This window comes from Lactuca saligna, chromosome 4 (assembly GCF_052625555.1).
Source record: "Lactuca saligna cultivar CGN05327 chromosome 4, ASM5262555v1, whole genome shotgun sequence".
Lineage (NCBI taxonomy): Eukaryota > Viridiplantae > Streptophyta > Magnoliopsida > Asterales > Asteraceae > Lactuca > Lactuca saligna.
Window position 1 is genome coordinate 100,093,459 of NC_136420.1, and position 21,425 is coordinate 100,114,883.

The window sequence follows — 21,425 nt, forward strand, 5'->3', positions numbered from 1 at the left end:
GATCAACTATTCCTTCATTCTATAAAGATACCATATAGACATGAGACATAGATATGAATCAATCTCATGGTCCAAGATATGTTTCTTGATTTTTGATTTATGATGACCTTATTAGACTACAAGGTTAAACACATCAATCTAGCCCAAGAAGGGCTCAACACTACAATGTCAACATCAAATCATCGAGAGGCCCGAAGATATCACTTTTCCTATTAAGGTACACGGAAGAAATAAACTTTAACTACATAATCATAAACCGACTCATCATGTTATACATGGACATACATTTTATAGCATCCATTTACAGTTGTGTTTATGTAATACCAATGCACAATAGAATTATAAATTATGACTTATGTATCTTAGCTTGAAGAATAAAAGATATTATTATCTTAGAATTACTCGTGATAGAATACATGAAGTAATATCTAAGTGTGAGTTTTCTAATACTTAAAATCTCTATTTAAGTACTCATGGGTGTTAGTCACATCTTCAGGTCATGTCTAATCTTTATTTGCCATTGACCGATACTCCATAACATTATTTAATCACTACTTACTCCTAATAGTATGATCGGATGTGGAAGTTTAGAGTAACTTAATACTCGGAAGTGGATTCTAAACATGAAAAAATGAAACACAACATAAATAATCAAGGATGGTAGTTCATTCACACGTAAACCAATCAATATTATTTTTCAAAAAAACCGATTACAATTTATTGATGTTACAATTATTTCAAAATATCAGTTAGTTTCTAAAACTAATATAATCTCTCATCCCAATGCTCTTAGCATGCCTAAAGTTCTTGATCTTGAATAATTCCTTTGTTAAAGGATCAGGTGGATTGTTCTCTAAAGATACTCTATTCACCATGAGGTCACAATCTTCCGCCTTATGTCTGATCTAATTGTATTTCTTGAGTAAGGGTTGACCTCCGATGATCTTTAGGTTATTTAGTCAAGGTGACTGTACCCTATTTTTCACATGAGATTTCCATATGTTCTTGGATTAATGGAACAACTCTGATATCACCAATGAAATTTTTTAACTTGGTTGCTTCCTTTGCGGACTCACTAGCTACAATGTACTTGGTCTCATAGGTAGAGTCAACCACTATTTTCTGCTTTGAACTCTTACAGGTCACCACACCACCATTCAACATGAATGCCCAACTGGATTGAGAAAAACATTCATCTCTATCCATTTGGAAACTGGCATCCCTATACCCCCACTCTTAGTTCATATTTTCCACCAAAAACTAAGAACATATCTTTTTAATTTCTCAACTTAAAAATATTGTTCACTACTATCCAATGACTTTCTTCAAGTTTGTCCTAATATTGACCTACCATGCTCACAATATATGAGACATCAAGACGCGTACACGTCAAAGCATACATGATCGATTCTATAGTCGCAACTTATAGGACTCGAATCATTCTGTCCATTTCAACATCATTACTGGAACATTGAGTCTTACTTAATTTTATAGTACAATGCATTGGTAGTTGAAAGAACACGTCTTTAGGAATTTTCTAGTGTGATGCATGGGTAGTTCCAAGAACATATCATTACTGGAATATTGAGTCTTACTCAAATTTACAATATGAAGCATGGACAATTCCCCCTTTTGTGGAATTTTTCATATTGAACCTCTTCAATATCTTATCAAAGTATGCACTCTGTCTAAGTTCTATTAGATGTTTTGATGTATCTCTATAAACACTTATTCAAAGTATACATGTTTCCCCTCCTAGATCCTTTATAATGAGATATTCCACAAGCGAATACTTTACTTCATGCAAAGTTGGGATATCATTTCCTATAAGTAATACGTCATCCACACACAACACTATAAAGGTTATAACACTCCCAATTTTATTCCATTTGATCATATTTTCCATCGAAAATCAAGAATATATCTTTTGAATTAGATCCTTCCAAGTATACATGTTGCCTCGCCTAGATCCTTCATAATGAAAATTTTCCCAATCAAATTTTATGCTTTTTGCAAAGTTAGGATGTCATTTCCTATAAGTAGTACATCATCCACATACAACACTAGAAAGGTTACAACACTCTTACTAGCTTTTACATACACGCAAGACTCATCTTCACTTCAAGAAAATCCAAATCCTTTGACCTTTTCATGGAAGCAAAGATTTCAGCTATGAGATGCTTCTTTAAGTCAATATATTGAATTTTAAAGCTTACACACCTTATTAAGATACTTGGCATGTTAAAAACCATTTAATTGTGTCATATACACATCATGTATTAGTTTGTTATTAAGTAAAATGGTTTTAACATCGATTTTCCATACCTCATAATCATATAAGGCAGTTATGGAAACATTATCTGAATTGGACTTGATCTTAGATACTGGTGAGAAGATTTTCATCATAATCAATCTCTATCCCTTTGCCATAACCTTTCTTTGAACATGTGTATATTCCTATCCATTTCGGCCTTCTTCCTGAAGATCCATTTGCAACCCACCATCTCTAGACAGAGTGTATGTAACAAATTTTAAGATTAGGTATAAGTTCTCTGATCAAACCACCATGAACCCCACTATAATAGGACCTCTTACATAATATCCCATGTTGAATACAATTGAAGTCATTATTCCCATAATTGCATACAATACTTTCTTTGTCTCCAATTTGTTTCAATCTTTAAAAGAACAAAACTATATTCTAAAAAATATGTACTATTTGATTCGTTAAAAATAAAATTGAGCTTTAAGTGTACATGTGTGAAACAGACAATGAAATTGAATAGAGAATACTTTTACGACTTCGTGGACATAAATAACGTCGAAAATGGAGGTCGTATGCAAAAGATTCATCTGTTTTAAGAAAATAAATTATAACATAACTGATTTTTCTTGAAAAGAAAACCAAAACATTCTATTTGGACATTTGCACATCTTGTTAGGAAATTATGAAAAGGTTTTTGAACTCTGGCCAAGGCCTAATATTTGTTTTCAAATCTACAATATTTTTAACCAGAAGTTAAGGAGAATTCACAAAAACTATTAGAATGAGAATTATATAAAAAAACTAAACTTTGAACACCCTTTTCACTTAGGTGATGTTTGTTTTTTGTCCGCAAATCTTTCTGACCTCTTCTGTTTGCACGACGCAGACCACACACAGACATTAGCTTTCGCAGACTGTTTGTTTTTTTAAAAACTGCAGACCTAAAAGTGTATTCTTATATTTTTATGCCAAATTTTAAAAAACAGTATTAATAAAGCATTGTCATTTTCTTAGAAAAAATCAAAGTTTATTTCCATTTATTTATATATCAAATTCTTGATTCCTAATTACAATGTTTAGGCATAACTTTGCGACCAAAGTTGTTGCTTTTTATCAAATATATATGTCAATTTGTATCATTTTTATTTTCACTTTTTGTAAAATAATACATAAAAGTTGATTTAGATTTGTTAATTATTTATAACAAAGTCATAAATGTATTAAAAAATCACTTTGTAGTTAAAAAAAAGCAGTTTATTTAGATTTTAGTTTATTTTAGTAGCTTTCAGATGTTAAAAAAAAAACAAACTGTCTTCTTTTTTCAAACTGCAAACGTTTGGTTCACCTCTTCTGGTGTAGAGATCTACAGATATTGTCCGCAGACTGCAGACATTTTGCCTCAGAAAAAACAAACAACACCTTAGTTTCGTCTATCGGTTTGGAATTTTGATTGCATTTTTGAAATAACCACATTCGGGAAAATTAAAAGCACATTCGGAAAATCTTTACAAAGTCAAATTGCATGGCACGAGAATTGAGAAAACAAATGGTGATGACTTCACCATGATGTTGTAACCACCATGACATCATCCTATTCCATAAAAGTGAACAAAATCCTTCTAAAAAAATTGACTTCATTCACTTCCATGCTCTCCTTCTCTCCACTTTCTCTCTTTATCTCGGTTGTCATCCCATCGAAATCCGTACCACCATCGGCGGTAGCTCTAGCAATGATCCCAACCGTTTTCCGCCCCTCCCTCCGCCTAATCTGCCTCAAAAACACCCACTATCATCTTGCCGATCAATTGATGCTATCTCTGAAGAGCCCAACCGACAAGAACCGCAAACGAGAGATAAAATAAGTGAGGGGAAGAACCGTTGGTAGCCATGTGCCCCTGTGACCGATCGTCCTCCGACGACTGTTCTGGATAAGATTCGACATCCTTTTGCGTAAAAGTTGGTTTTTTGAGTTCCCGTTAAGCAAATCTACGAACTTATGTAGTTGGTTTGTGCAAAATGTGTCTCGTTCAAAAGACGAAAATGCATGAAACTGTAACACCCCAAATTTCAACCCATAATTTTTTAATAACACTTTAAATGATTATTAGAATCATAATTACAAGATCTTAAAACATTTATCAGAGAATCATTAAAAGTTATCATGTACACAATGCAATGCAATCGAGTCGTGCCCATCCTTTATTACACAAAAACCTGAAAACATTTAACCACAAATCGTAAACACAAAGCTCAGTTAGTTCCCGGAAATACCACACATAGCACATCACAAATAAACAACAATGGGTTTTCAGCAACACTAGAGACTTCCCGAAGTCTCAGTGAGCAAACAGCATGCCCTGTGGATTATTAGCAACCATGGATACTACCCAATGTCTCAGTGGGCAAACAGCATGCCCGATGGGTTATCAGCAACCCTAGAGGCTACCAAAGTCTCAGTACACAATAACCCATATCAAACTAACAACAAATATGATCTAGCCGGTCAACACACACACACACACATACACACACACACACACATATATATATATATATATATATATATATATATATATATATTACCACACAGGTTCATACTAACATGCAAGAGTCACAAAGAAAGTTAGCGCCCTACATACACAATTTAGTGAGTTGGCATTGGTGCCTTCGATTCACAAGCACAGGGAGAAGACTCACTTCAATCCGAGATAAACGAGATACATGCTTTGTTGCTACCGAAAGCCTTACACTAAACATAACCAATTATCCTTAATCAATAATTAAGACAACTGTGAAAATCCAAGGTCCAATCTATATTTTATTATTCCAATGGGTAAAAGACCATTTTACCCTTCCCATATCTTGTCCAATATTCCATGGCCCAACCTCCAAAAGGCCCAAAATGAACTTCTCAAGAGTACGCCCTACGTATTGCCCGCTGTTGCACAACGTACAAGTCACTGAAGCGTAACTCAAGGAATCCATGCATTGCGATGACATACTTATCAGAGGGCCAAAACTCATATTAATATCTTAATGGTTAATACCAAAACCTCAAAACACGGATCTAACCCTTATGGGGTGTCTTAAGTCATACAGTTTCCAACTTTATGACTTCGCATGGCTTAATAGAGTTCAACTCACAATCCAAGCTTCCTAACTTCATAAAAGGTCACCAATTCTTGCATGAGAGGATAATACTTCTCAAGGTCCAAACTTTATGACCTTATGACCTCAAAAAGGACCAAATACAAGGCTCAAAGGTTCTAGAGCAACTTCTACTCACAAGAACTATAATCTTGGGACCAAAACATAACAATACCACCCAAACTAGATCTACAAGAGAAGTCACCAAGTTTAAGAATTTATACCTCCATAAGATAGATCAAGATGTACAAATTCTAGATCGACAAGTTCCTAGCTACCCAACACTTCTCCAATGAGCTCCTTCCTCTTCAATGTGTACCAAAACACTCCAAATCACTCAAAAGCCCCAAGAATGTTCAAATGAAGGCTAGGGTTACGATTTTAGGGTTAAAGTTGATGGAAGTTGAAGATAATAGGGTTTAGTCATAAGTTATGGCCTTTAGATAGGGTCTAAGATGCTAAATTAGGATTTGCACCTGACTAGGTACTCCTAGTATGCCCACCATACTCCAAGGGCTATCAACGATCATCCATCCTAATACCCCCGACGTGCTCCCTGTATGCCCAACTACTAGGATCAACCCTAAACCCACCAAACTTCTGAAGACCATAAATTCTTCATTCTAAGTCCGATTTCGACGATCCTTATAACCACATAAAAGGTAATGAGAAGCTCTAAAATTCTATTATATCTCTTTAGCCTTAGAATTTTCCAAACATAAATCCAAGATTCATAAAAGGCTCGAACTATCAGTTTACAATTGTAACATTGGGCTCCAAAGCACAAACGACCTCTTAGATCACATAATCTAAATTACTCACATCCGAATGGGTCTAACCCTCTCTTTCCCAAAGCCTAAAGCCTTATGCTAACATTCATGGCCCTAAATTATGAAACAATTTGAAATAGGGTGTTACAACTCTCCCCCACTTAAATTAGATTTCATCCTCGAAACTATTCCTTATTATCTCCTTTACTGTACCAAACGATCTTAACTGAACTCCTGAATCACGAAGTTTACTGGGAAAGTCACCTCAGTACCATAACACCCACCCTTACTAATTTCGAACCCAAAATAGCGGAAATCACAAGCCCTAACGAAGAATGAAGCTTAACTTTGCTCTAAGCCTACGAGTGTCCAACCGCTACGCCTGAAACTGAAAACCATAATCGATGCCTGACTCCTAGGAGGACATAACCATTCCAACCCATTCTTACAATGACTCAACTTCATAACCTGAACCATACAAACCTATCCCTCCTGAACAAATTTACAGATACCCAAAACATATACGCCCCGGCCACTTACCAGTACCAAAAAATCTTGATCGAAAACAATATCAGCTCCAAAATCAAAAATTGAATGGGTACGGATGGTCCTGGTCTATCCACTAACACGACTCCATTAGTTATTCACTCCCAATGAAGCAAAAATCAACCAACCAATGCTCCAACAATCATCAAGTTCGTTTCACCCTAGTGATGGCTACAAACTGAACCGAGTTCTCACATCACAGTTGGCCCCATCCTAGCCTACGGTTTACCCAAGTATTACAAATGTTGAGGCCCACTCACAACCCTTCACCCAAATTTGCGATGATCTAAATCATCCTAGATAATGCCACGAGCCAATTCATAGTCTTTCATCACTATCACAACTGCTACCCACCTAGCGAATGATATGGCTGCTCCACAGTCTTACATCACTCCCACAAATTCATACTAACATAGTGAATGCCATGAGTCAAGTCATAGATTTTCATCACTATCACAACTGCCTACCTACCTAGCGAATGCTACGGCTGCTCTGAATTCTTACAACACTTCCACAATCTGCATACTAACCTAGTAAATTATATGGCTGCTAGTCTTAAATCACTCATACAACCACATACTAACCTAGTGAATGCTACGGTTACTCCGCAATCTTACATCACTCCCACAACCGCATACTAACCTAGTGAATGTTATGGCTGCTCTGTGGTCTTACATCACTCCCACAACCGTATACTAACCTAGTGAATGCTACGGTTGCTCCACGGACTTACAACACTCCCACAACCACATACTAACCTAGTGAATTGTACGGATGCTCCACAATCTTGCATCACTCCCACAGCCCGAACTAGATCACAAGTTAACTTAGGATAATACCAAGCTGACTGACCTTCCTAGTTAATCCTTAATCAAACAATATCTTATTCGCACCATCCAATTATCTGTTTAAGGCCCCGCGGGCTAAATAGTAGTATGCTCCACACTCACACTCCAAACCATTCTTAGATTCTTCCCAACCTCAAGGAACCCTAGTGCTACCTCTATACATAACGATCTAAAACCCTGACATGGTCACAAGTTCTAAAATGGCTCGCACTTAGCATTTTCCCCCGACGGTTCCAAGTGACCATCCCTCACTTGGATTCATCTGCATTCTGATAACCTCATAATCATTAGATTACGGAGCCATCCTAAAATCTATGTACCCAAAGCTTACTAGACTAAGAGCCCACGATTAAAAGATATCAGATACTCACACCCCAAACCAGATGAGCACTTAACTACTCTCAACAAAGATTCTCGTATCCAAATTACCTTCCTGCGATACAATTCCACATCCTTTTACAATCCCAACTGACAACAAGGAACCTAAAATACCTACAATTTGAAACAAAATGATACTCACTTCATTTCTCTACTTACTACCGAATCAAAATCGAGTTTTCTATAGACAATAATTCCATAATCCAGTAAATTAGGGAAAACGTACAAAGAAGCCATGATATACCATAAATAGAACATGGCAATAGGTTGTCATATCTAGTGACCTCCAACTTATGTAGCTTGACACCATCGAAACATCTCAACTATTGACAATAAATGAGAACAACCAACAATTGAGAATGCATTGCCAACTAACCCAATAAACCAATACACTGCTGACAAAACCTATGTAGATCTACATATAACCCAAAGTAAAGTTAATTAACAGATCAACCACTGTTTATCTTTGACTATATGTAGTAACTTATACCCTGCTGACGAATCCTTCAAACATCGATATTCAACCCGAGCGACCCAAATGGATCATGACCTAAACATTAGCGACCCTGAAAGATCCACTAACTACAACGAGATCCCTAACCAACAACTTCCTGCTATGAAAACAACTCATGCATTCATGAGCTCATACAATAAATGTTAACTTACTTTTCACCTCGTCTTGACCACATCTTGAACCAAAGCCTCGCCTATCCAGACTATAAATCCCTATAACCCATTCTTCTAAAACTGTGAACTCAACAGTCAATGTTTCTCCATGTGGTATACCCAATTCTCCCCCAGTTGAGTTCAGACTATCACTAACTGACGTTGCAGACAAAGCACACTTCAAGTAGACCCATCCAGATACATACATCCCTGACTCTTGGAATGTGTAACACAATGCAAGATAATATCCCTGATAAATACCCACTCAAACACATTCTGAATCTCAGATGGAGACCTCAAAAACTTCCTAGTCATAACTACCTCTATCATCAAGAATCCCATGTAAATACACAATCCATAATTATGCCATGTAAATACACAATCCATATAACTACCTCTATCATCAAGAATCCCATGTAAATACACAATCCATAATTCTGTCAAACCATTTTCGTACCCTCCACTAAAGCTCTTCCTAGGATCTCCTACGATTCCCACCTTACCCTGCCATCAGCTGCTGAAGGACCTATACTAATGTTAGTTCACTACTTCACGAATACAATTACATGCAACAAAATCTTAGATAATCCTTCGACAAAAAGACTCAACCCTACAATGGTTAGACTCAAACGAGAGCTGCACAATAAGGCCAAGTCAACTACTCTAAGATTACTTAACCCTAACTGCATGTAACTTAACATATTAATGAAATAAATAACTTACATCAATATGAGTCCTACAAAGCACAAAGCAAGCACCATTCAAGCATCAAGAACTAATAATATCACATAAATAGGAAGTCCTATCTCAAGAAGCTCCTGAAGATCTCTAGTCACTAGCATGCATCACTGCCAACTCACACAACAAACATAAAGGCATCTCTCCTAACCAGGCATCCTACCATGCAACACTGAGCATATCCTTAGCCTTGATCTAACATGAAGTTCTTATATAGTAACATCAAACATCAATCATAAAACACACATGGGTATTTTGGGAAATACTTACTTGAGCTCGGTTGATTGCACACATCACACCCATTTTTATTTTAAAAAAAATTCCTAGAAAATCATTTTCTTTTTGAAAAATTTACCAACTCCTTAGTTTGAGTTCAAACATACCCGAGAGTATGCCTGAAACCCTCAAACCAAGGCTCTGATACTAACTTCTAATGCCCAAAATTTCAACCCATATTTTTCGATTAAAACTTTAAGTGCTTATCTAAATCACAACTAGAAGATCTTATAACATTTATCAAAGTATCATCATAAGTTATCATGTACACAAGTTCCCTATTGATGTGATGTAATTGAGTCGTAACCCTCCTTTATTACAAGAAAACCTGAAAACATTCAAACCATAATTTGTAAGCACAAAGTTTAGTGAGTTTCCCAAAATACCACACATACAACATCGCACAAATAAACAACTATAGATTATCAGCAACCCTAGAGGCTTCCTGCACTACAAGAAAACTGCCCTTTAATGACACACAATGATTTATGATACGCATTTTTATGCGTCCAAAAAATAACGTATGTTTAAAAAAATGAAGGATAGAGGACACACATTTTTGTGTGCCCTAAAATTAGTGTCGAATAAAAAATTAAAAACACAAAGGGCACCTACGTTAAAATGAGTGTCGTGTAGAGATGTCGCTTTATATTTTATTTAATGAAAGTCACGTTTTCTTCTTCGCAACTTGGGGGGAAATGAAAATCCCAAAAGTTTAAAAGGCCGTCATTTTATCCTCTACCTTATTTCCATAGTTCTTCCCTCTCACTTATCAATACCTAAAAAACCCTAATATCATCACCACTCCTCATTTCTTGCAATCTACGATGCCGATCATGAAGTTCTCAAAGTGTTCAAAGGATCGGGAATCAAGATCATTATCGGGCTAGGAGTTCCTGAGAGATATAAGTGCAATCTAGGATCGAAGGTAGCTGTAACAAATGTTGTCTGATGACATAGGTCATTGAAAAGGGAAATTCACCATTTTCATATTCATTAGGTCTCCAAGAGTTTCAAAGTGGGAAGCACTCAGTTGGCTAACTGAATCATTTTATATTTTCATGTTCCTTTATTGAGGTTGTCTAAAACTCAAGATGTTGATCAATTCCTTAATTTGTGCCCTAGTTTCTTTTCTGTTTTGGGTTTTGGAAAGAATACACTTTGATATGGATTGAAGATTGTGATATACTAATCCATTGTCTTCTTTTTCTTTTCTTGAGGTTGTCTAAAACTCCCATATTTATATTTTACCTTTTTTTGATATGCTTTAGGGCTCATTGAGTTTGTGATAAGAAAATCGATAGGATCAACATGTTTTATAGCCTCGAAATTTCGAATTCACTGATTCAAGCTTCTCTTATCATGTCAATTAAGTTCAATCTATATTGTAACTTGTTGATTTTGTAAAATTTAGTGCTTGATCGCAATCCGATTGTTTTTGAAGCTGTGATCATTTCAGACATTATTCTAGTCATTTAGAGTTGAGCTTCAAGTTTGATTCACGACTACGCTAATCTATAGGTATTTCCTAAATTGAAGGTAGTGAATTTCTTATCTTCTTTTTCTATTTCATGTTATAAGTTTTTGTTCATCTGTAGTAATTCATCATATCACATATTGCCTTGGAAGAAAACTTAAGAAGCAGAGTGAAATTACTACGCCTAATATAAATGTTGAACGTGAAGTTTGAATTACTTTTGTGAACACTAAGAAGTATGTAGTTTAAGGTTTTTCATACCTAATTCAGAAGATGAATAAAGTTTGAATTACTTTTGGTGGAGAAATCTATGTTTGATATTAGTGTTGGATAAGGTGTCTAAGTCCATAACTATATTTGGTATGTACTTGACCCGATTTAGCATGGTCCATTTGGGTTGCATGGCATGAGAACAATTTGGATAGACTTTTGAGAAAGAAGATATTTATGATTTATTAATATATTATAAGTTCTCATATATTAATATGAAATCATATTATTTAATTAATATTCATCAACAATTAGTTTGGAATTAATTTTGTGATCAAAAGAGACTAATTAAATAAATGGGGATTAATTTGGTAAATCATTCATTCTTATATAGTGGACTTATGATCCATGATTCTTCATGTTGTGCTAAACCCAAGTGGTGACCCATGGATACTCCATGGAGTATAAAAAACCATGGATCATGAGGAATGTGGAAAGTCATGAGTTACATGGTGTAACCCTAATGTGCACACTAGATAAAGAAGCCTCATACTAGCAAAATCGGAACTTAAGATACACAAGTGAGGGCTAGCCGATTTTGGTGCAATATAATCTTCTCTCAAGTTATTCCAATTGTTGGTGGTGTTGAGTGAAGTATTTGAGATATCACATTTGGGGTGCTAGGCTCACAAAGTCTTAAGGAATCAAAGCTACAAGAAAGGTATGCCATTCTACTAGTTTTTGTATTACATATACTCCATGACATGCTAGTTAGGAGGAAACCTTGGAAAAATAAAATTTTGCATGTATAACATAGAAAACCTAGATCCAAGGTATCTAGGGTTGCATGCACACCATAGGAGTGTTAGAATGCTCAAAACCCATCAGTGGTATCAGAGCCTAGGCTTGTTTTCAATTATACTTGATGCAACTTGCTAAAAAATCGATTTTCTGCTCATTGTTAAGTGAACTCGCCGAGTCCATTGGGGGACTTGATGAGTCTATGTTGAAATTCACAAAACTCGTCGAGTTGGTTCTTGCACTCGACGAGTTGGAGGCCCTGAGTGCAGAATTTCGAGTTTTAAGGCTTGAATTTGACTAGGATCATTACCCTAAACTGTTTTTAGACTATTAAACCTGTTTTTGATGTGGTAATGATTGTGCTTATCCAATTTCAAAGATAATTGTCAAAGTTTCAAGTTTTATATTATGTTTATATGATTCTTGAAAATTGTTGATATGACTTATGCATGCTTATGAGTTTTGTTAGATCATAGAAATTATTTAACATGCTTGTTAGTTTAATTGTTGATCTAAATGCTTTTTAATGGACTCCATAGCTTGTCCTCAATTTATGGAATTCCAAGAGTTTTTTCCATTAAAATTCATAAGTTATAGAAATGAAAGGTTTTGAATAGTTTCAAAACTTACCCTCAAGTTTTGGAATTTGTAAAGTCACTTTAGAATACTTTAATTCCAAACCCAAGAATTTTAAAAGTTTAAAATTCAACCCTTATACTATTATATTATTAAAAGTCTAATAATTATATTTATGTATAAGAATAAGTCAGTCTTACCATTAGTAGGCCTCGTTCACGAAGTCGGTCTATAAGGGGGGTATAAGGTTGCTGCCTATAAAATGGTAGCTTAATGGGTGTCCACTCTCACCCACCGCTTCCTTGACTGGTGGATGGTCGTTAGCCGAACGGCTAGGATAGGACACTAATTCTCATTAAGTATAACGATAATTATAATTAACTAAACCTTTTATAAATTCGTAATCTTAATTACTTTAGGAAAATGGAAATTAATGCTAACCCATTTAATTACACTTGGCACCTTACTAAGTCGTTAGTGGAGCGTGTGTGGTTAACCAACACACTAACTTGGACTAACAAGGGTGGAAAAGGGTGGCTTAAGGTTTATCATAGCTCGGTGGAGCGTGTGTGGTTAACCGGTACATCGATTAGGTGATAAAATTAAGAGTACCAAGCTAATTTGCATGGTTATTCACACCTTGTTTGTGATCCTCGGTATCCCAGTCACAAACTTGAAGGGAATAATCGAGATTTAAACATGCCATTGGATTCTTCAATGAATCTCAAAAGATCTAGGAGTTTCAACCCAATTATAACTTAATAATCTATTTCATTTTTCATGGTGGAAATTGGTAAATCATCATTTACCTACCTTCAAAATTTTTTAGCTTGGATTACGGCATCCCTCTTCCAAGTTATAAAATATTGTGTTGGGTCTTATCCTTAATATTTCAGTTGGGTGTATTATTAAGGACTCTTTATCTAATCTAAACTTGTCTTTCTTCCTTTTCAGATGTCTTCCAACAATATTTCTAGCTCAAACCCTACCGACTCCTTCTCTCTCATGAACCTTTGTGGGAGAGTCATCTTTGATGGAACTAATTTCAATGATTGGATTAGGAACATACGGATGGTCACTCGTTATGAGGATAAGGAATATGTCCTCGACAAGGAGCTTAAGGTCATTGATGAGTCGTCTGCTACTCCTGAGGACATTGTTGAGTACACTACCCATGAGAAGGATGCGACTAAGCTATCTTGTATCATGTTGGCGACCATGACAGCGGAACTCCAGAAATCCTATGACGATATCTACACTTATGAGATGCACCAAGACCTGATGGAAAGATACCACCAGAGTGCTCATCACGAAAGGTATGAAATTGTCACCTCCATGATAACAACAAAAAAGAAGAATGGAGAGTCCATCACACGCCACCTGCAGAAAATGAAAAGATTTGTAGACCGATTGCTAAAGTTAAATGTGAACTTTGATGAGGAATTAGCAATAGATATCATTCTACACTACTTACCCTCCTGTTATGATCAGTTGCGCATAACCTATCATATGAACAAGGAGTATGTCACACTTAGGAAACTTCAAGGACTTTTGAGGACTGCTGAAAGTAGTCTTAAAGTTAAGAATGTTGTTACCACTCCTACTACCGCCCCTATTCTGGAAATCGGGCAAGGTAAAGGGAAAAAGAGGAAGAACCGTTCGAAGGGTACCAAGGGAAAGTCTCTTGATGACTCCTTTTCGAGTGGAACCAAAGGTGGTTCTACCACTCCCTCTTCCAACCTGAAGGATGCACAATGCTTCTACTGTCAGGAAAAAGGGAACTGGAAGCAAAGCTGCCCCAAGTACTTGCAGGACGTTAAGGATGGGAAAGTGAAACCCACTCATGCAGGTATTTACACTATAGTGTCTAATAACTCACCACATACTTATTCTTGGGTACTTGATACAGGTTCTGGAATTCACATATGTTGTGATTTGTAGGACCTAAAAAGAAGTGAAGATGTGGAGCACAGGAAGATAAACTTGATCATGGGGAATATGAAAGCTTCATCTGTCACCAAGATTGGAGTTTATTCTTTATTGTTTAGTAGTGGGTAAATATTAGATTTGAATAAATGATGTTACTCATCTGAAATGATGAGAAATATTAATTCCTTTCATGGTTTGTACAAACAAGCATTTACCTTTTCATTTGATAATGAATGTGGTGGTATTAATTCTTTTTTTTATAATGGTGTTTTTATTTTAAAGCATTACCTTATTATGGTATATATGAAACTGTGTCTGTTGTAGACAACTTAGGAAAAAATATATTGCATATTGATTCTTCCACTAGTTTGGATAAGGCATCCTTGTGGCATTATCGTCTTGGACATGTCAACAAGAAGTGCATAGGCCAACTCCAAAAGGCCGAAGTTTTGGATTCATTTGATTTAAAGTCAGATGATAGCTGCGAATCTTGTTTACTTGGAAAAATGACTAAGTCACCCTTCACTGGTACTTGTGCAAGCGGTTAAGGTTTTTTAGACCTCATAAACACAGATGTGTGTGGACCCTTCAGATAATTTAAACAAGAAGTGGAGAATAAGTCAGAAACCTTTGAGAAATTTAAATAGTTTAAACAATCATAAGTCAGAAACCTTTGAGAAATTCAAATAGTTTAAACAAGAAGTGGAGAATCAGCTGGGCGGAAGATAAAGATGCTCCGTTCCGATCAGGGTGGTGAGTATCTTAGTATCGAGTTCCTTAACTACCTTTAAGGAATGTGGAATTGTTTCACAATTGACACCTCCTAGGACACCACAGCTGAATGTTATGGCTGAGAGGCACAATCGAACCTTGTCAGATATGGTTCATTCCATGATAAGTCGAGATTCATTACCAATCTCATTATGGGGGTATGCCTTAGAGACTGCCGCCCATATCCTTAATTTAGTGCCTACCAAAAAGGTTGCCAAAACACCTCACGAGATGTGGACTGGGAAAGTTCCCACTTTAGGTCACATCAAGATTTGGGGTTTTAAGGATTTTTGTGAGGTGCGAGACTCACAACAAGCTCAAACCTTGAAGTGAGCAGTGTATTTTCATCGGCTACCCACAAAAATCCTTTGGTTATCTCTTTTACAGACTGAGTGACAATATTGTCTTCGTGGAGAGGAGATGAGTCTTTCATGAGAGAGAACTCATAAGCCAAGGAAACAGTGGGCAAAAAATTGACCTTGAGGAACTTCAAGAGTCAAGTGGTGAAGGAACCTCAAACACTAGTAATCAACCTGAGGAGGAAATTCATGCTGAGTCGATTGATGAGTCTGTATCTCTGAGGCATTCCACAAGAGTTAGGAGCACAAATTATTTTTATTATGGTTTCCATATTACTACGGAAGGTGATGCATTTGTTAGTGATAATACACTAATAAATTTGGATGAACCTAACAACTTCAAGGAAGCCATGGCAGGCCCTGAGTCTGCCAAATGGAAAGAGGCTATGGGTAAAGAGATTCGGTCCATGTATGACAATCAAGTTTGGAACTTGGTTGACAATGTACTAGGTCGTAAGACAGTCGGATGCAAATGGATCTTCAAGAAGAAGACTGACATGGATGGAAAGGTACACACTTATAAGGCGCGACTAGTTGCGAAGCGCTTTATTCAAACTCCGAGAGTTGACTATGATGAGACCTTTGAAGTGTTTTGAGCATTCTAACACTCCTAAGGTGTACATGTAATGTTAGAAACCTTGGATCTATGTTTTATTAAGATACATGCAAATTTTATTTTCCAAGGTTCTTAACCTATCTAGCATGGCATGGGGAACTTGAAACATAAAAGCTAGTAGGAAAAACATACCTTTCTTGTTGCTTGGATTCCTTGAGAACTTTGTGAGCCTAGCACCCCAAATGTGATGCCTCAAATGTTTCACACAACACCATGACTCTTGGAATAACTTTAAGAGAAGTACACTGTCACTCAAAATCGGCTAGCCCTCTTGTTCTACACATATTGCCGATTTTGGTAGCCAATGGGGTCCTTTTATAGTGGTGTCACAAGTAGGGTTACACCATGTAAACCCTAATTGACATGGATTTTCATATTCCATGATCCATGGGTTTATAACCTCCATGGACTATCCATGGAGCACCTTATGGGTTTTAACACAATTCAATAAACCATGGATCATTAGCCCACTACATAAGAATGGATGATTTACACAATCAACCCTATATATTTAATTAGTCTCCTTTTGATCACCAAATTAATTCTAAATTTATTATTGATCAATACTAATTAAATAATATTATTAATATATTAGAACTTATAATATATTAATAAACCATAAGTGTCCTTTCTCTCTTTTAGTCTATCTAAGTGTCATGATGCCATGCAACCTAAATGGACCATGCCAACCGGGCCAAGTACATTCCATAAATACTTATGAAGTTAGACACCTAATCCAACAAACTTCTATCCAGTAGTGAAGATTAAGTCTATTAGGGTTATGCTAGCCATAGTTGCATTTCATGATTATGAAATATGGCAAATAGATGTCAAAACCGCTTTTCTTAATGGAAAGTTGGTTGAGGATGTTTACATGAGTCATCCAGAGGGTTTTGTTGATGCAAAGTAACCTAATAGAGTGTGTAAGCTTGAGAAATCCATCTATGGATTAAAACAAGCATCTCGCAGATGGACTCTTTGTTTTGATGAGAAAGTTAAAGAATTTGGCTTTTCGAGGAGCGAGGATGAGTCTTGTGTATATGTTAAGGCTAGTGGGGGTATAGTTAGCTTTTTGGTATTGTATGTGGATGACATACTACTCATAGGAAATGACATCCCAACCTTGCAGGAGGTTAAGTCCTGGCTTGGGAAGTGTTTCGCTATGAAGGACCTTAGAGAAGCTACCTATATCCTAGGGATAAATATGTTAAGAGACAAGAGTAAGAGACTAATTGGACTTAGTCAAAGTACCTAGTTGGATAAAGTGCTGAATAGGTTTAGGATGCAGGATTCCAAGAAATGTGACTTATCGATCTAAAGTAACGCCAAACTGAGTAAGACTCAGAGCCCGAGTACAGAGGCTGAGAAAACTGAGAGGAGTCGAGTACCATATGCTTCCACTGTAGGCTCGATAATGTATACTATGACTTGTACTCACCCTGATGTGGCCTTTTCTTTGAGCATGGTTAGTATATATCAAGGTAATCCTGACAAGGATCACTAGAGTGCAATGAAGAATATTCTCAAGTGCCTACAGAGGACTAAGGATTAGGTCCTTACCCTTGGTGGGAGTGATGACTTGAGAGTAATGGGGTATAGTGATGCCATCTTTCAGACATACATGGATAATTTCCGCTCTCAGTCAGGCTGAGTCTTTACCCTAAATGGAGGAGCAATTACTTGGAGAAGTTCGAAGCAGGAAACAGTAGCTGATTCAACTTGCGAATCAGAGTACATAGCAGCAAGCGAGGCGGCGAAGGAGGAAATATGTCTGAAGAACTTCATTGGATACCTTGGAGTTGTACCAGATATAAAGGAGCATATGGATATTTTCTGTGATAGGGAGAGTGTGCAGTTCCCTTAGCCAAGGAACCAAGGGATCACGGCAGATCCAGGCACATCGATAGAAAATACCACTTCATTAGACATTGAATAGAAGAAGTACTCCTCGTGGCAAAGAGGGTATTATCAGATGAGAACCCAACAGATCCCCTCATGAAGGGACTGTGCAGGGTTAAGCATTTACAGCATGCGAGGCGCATTGGGCTGAAGGATGATATTAGTTTTAGTAATTAGATATCTTTCGAAACTTGTAATAATTGAAATGTAATTGACATTTGATGTTTAAATAAAAGGTGTTTTTTTATTTACTAGTGTGGTACTGTATTGTGTCAATCATTTACTATTATTTCATTTTGCATGTTTTGACTTACAGAATAATTTTATTATTCAAACTATCCACAATCGATCATACTTTGGAAGTAGGTATTGAAATAAGACTATCATGAATTGGGTTTGTAGATTTTTCTGAATTGTATTAGACATAGCAACTATTTCTACAACATTCATGAGTTCTCATAAGTTCTGAGTATTGAATTCAACCCACGCTCACTTGTATCACTTCATGGAATTTATCTCGAGTGATCGTGATATGTTAATATCATATAAGTCTTCAAACCAAGAGATATGAGTAGTTGACTATGAGTTGGTTGTACATTGATAGTACGAGAACGCATCAGTAACTTGATGTTATAAAATGTGTTGTTATGTACAATTTGATGATTAGTTAGTACAAGCATATGATTCGAAGTTTATCTATTCCTTTTCGTCCTTAGGCGATTAAAAGCGATATCTTGGGCCCCTCTGTGATTGTATTTTGACTTATGTGTCGGGCCTGGTCGGAACTAAATTGATGTGTTCGATTAATTTTTATGTCAAACAAATCGGAAATCGAGAAACAAACTACTGGACAATAAGTACGATGTTGTTCCATGTATTTGTCCCACTGATATCTTGATAACAAAGGATTATATGACCATTTATCTAAAATGGCACAACTTAGTTCCATGAGACATTTAAGAGCTACGATTGTTGGTCGGATCCTGAAGTCGTACTTCCAACTATAGTTATTAGACTTATCCAAGTGGGAGACTTTTGGATAACGTGTCTAAGTCCATAACTATATTTGGTATGTACTTGACCCGATTTAGCATGGTCCATTTGGGTTGCATGGCATCGGAACAATTTGGATATACTTTTGTAAGAAGAAGATATTTATGATATACTAATATATTATAAGTTCTAATATATTAATATGAAATCATATTATTTAATTAGTATTGATCAAGAATTGATTTGGAATTAATTTTGTGATCAGGAGATACTAATTAAATAAATGGGGATTGATTTGGTAAATCATTCATTCTTATATAGCGGGCTTATGATCGATGATTCTTCATGTTGAGCTAAACCCATGAAGTGACCCATGGATACTCCATGAAGGTTAAAACCCACGGATCATGAGGAATGTATATAGGTCATGAGTTACATAGTGTAACCCTAATGTGCACACTATATAAAGAAGCCTCATACTAGCAAAATCGGCACTTAAGATACACAAGTGAGGGCTAGCCGATTTTTGGTGAAATATAATTTTCTATCAATTTATCACAATTGTTGGTGGTGTTGTGAGAAGCATTTGAGGCATCACATTTGATGATAAGATTAAGGCATGGCTGTATGACAACATGGGATCTAGAGTTGACTATTCTGCCCCTGGCCATGGCTGCACCACTATGTTATACAATGTTGATGGCAGTTGGTAATAGAATTTCTTAAATACATTTTTTAAAAATATAATCCAAATTATTTCGTTTGTTGATCAAAAATGTTATGTGAAAATTACGATATGTAACACCTTGTTTAATAAATAAATAAATAAATAGTAGCCCTAAAATCAATAATTACATAGCATGACATTAGTCTCGAAGAGCTAACTGTCACAGTTTTAGAAGTTGGGGGTTAAAAGTGTAAGTTTCGGGATTTATTTTGTAATGATTTTTAGAAGACAGGGGGTGTTTGGTATCATTTGGACCTAATATGAAAGGATTTATGGAAACAAGGGCTAAAGAGTAAATTCTGGACCTAAGTTGAAAAGGTTTTGTAGAGGAGGGGTTGCATAGTAATTATGAGGCCTTAAGTTGAAGGGTTTTTGGATGGCTAAGGTTAAAATGGTAAATTTCAGACTCACTTTGAAAGAAAAAGGGCAGGGAGGGACCAAAGATGTTATTATGGAGAGAAGTCTATGGGGATCGGGGTATATAAACTCATCACCCCGGTGAAACACTAACCCTAGGAAGTATGTTGCACCCGCCGTCTCTCCACCCTTTTGTCTCCCACCAGCCGCCACCCTCTGGCTTCTCCGACCACCGAGCCATCGATGTTCCATTCCGCTAAAGACGTGAGCCACCACCGCCAACCATGGATGCAGGCGAGACTTTACACTATCGTATCTTCCTTGCTCTCAAACGCCGCCACCACTTTAGTCACCGAACATCGCACGTAGATGGGGATGAACCACCGAGACCCTCCAACCACCGCCTTGGTGAAGAGATCGCCACCTGGTCACTACTACATCGCCGCCATGGAGCCTCCTAGTGTCGATGCCATCCTCCTCCGTTCCTATTGCTTCACTTCATCTTTTCTTCTCCCTCAGTTCCTCGAAGCACCACCACCACAGTCAAGTCATCCGGCGGCGCAGCCCGTACCCATTGAAGACAAAGCAGCCATCAGTGTTAGCCTCTTGCCGCTACCATTCACGTTGTCGTTTCCGCTCTGACTATCGCCATCAACCCCCTTCAAGATTGATTAAGAGCTGCTCGGTGGTTGTTTCTGTACCTGTGTGTGATTTAGTGTGTAGGTGTGAAACCCTTGGCCGAAATCTGAAAAGAAGTTAGCACCACCACCATGAGGTGGTGGCTGCCACCATCTACCACTGTCGACCACCACAAGGTAGAAGTGTGTGTGTTTATCTATTTAGTGTGTGTTTAATTTTTTGGGGTTAAGCATTGTAAAATGTAATTATAAAGTAGAATAATGAAAAGAAACTCATAACTACCACCTTGGGGTGGTGGTTGCCACCACCAACCGCCATGTTGGGTGGCGGTGTGCTTAGTTGTGTTTGGGTTGCTTTTAGAGTGCTAGGACACGATTGGACTAGAACAATAACCACCACCGTGAGGTGGTCACTACAAGAAAAATGCGATTTTGAT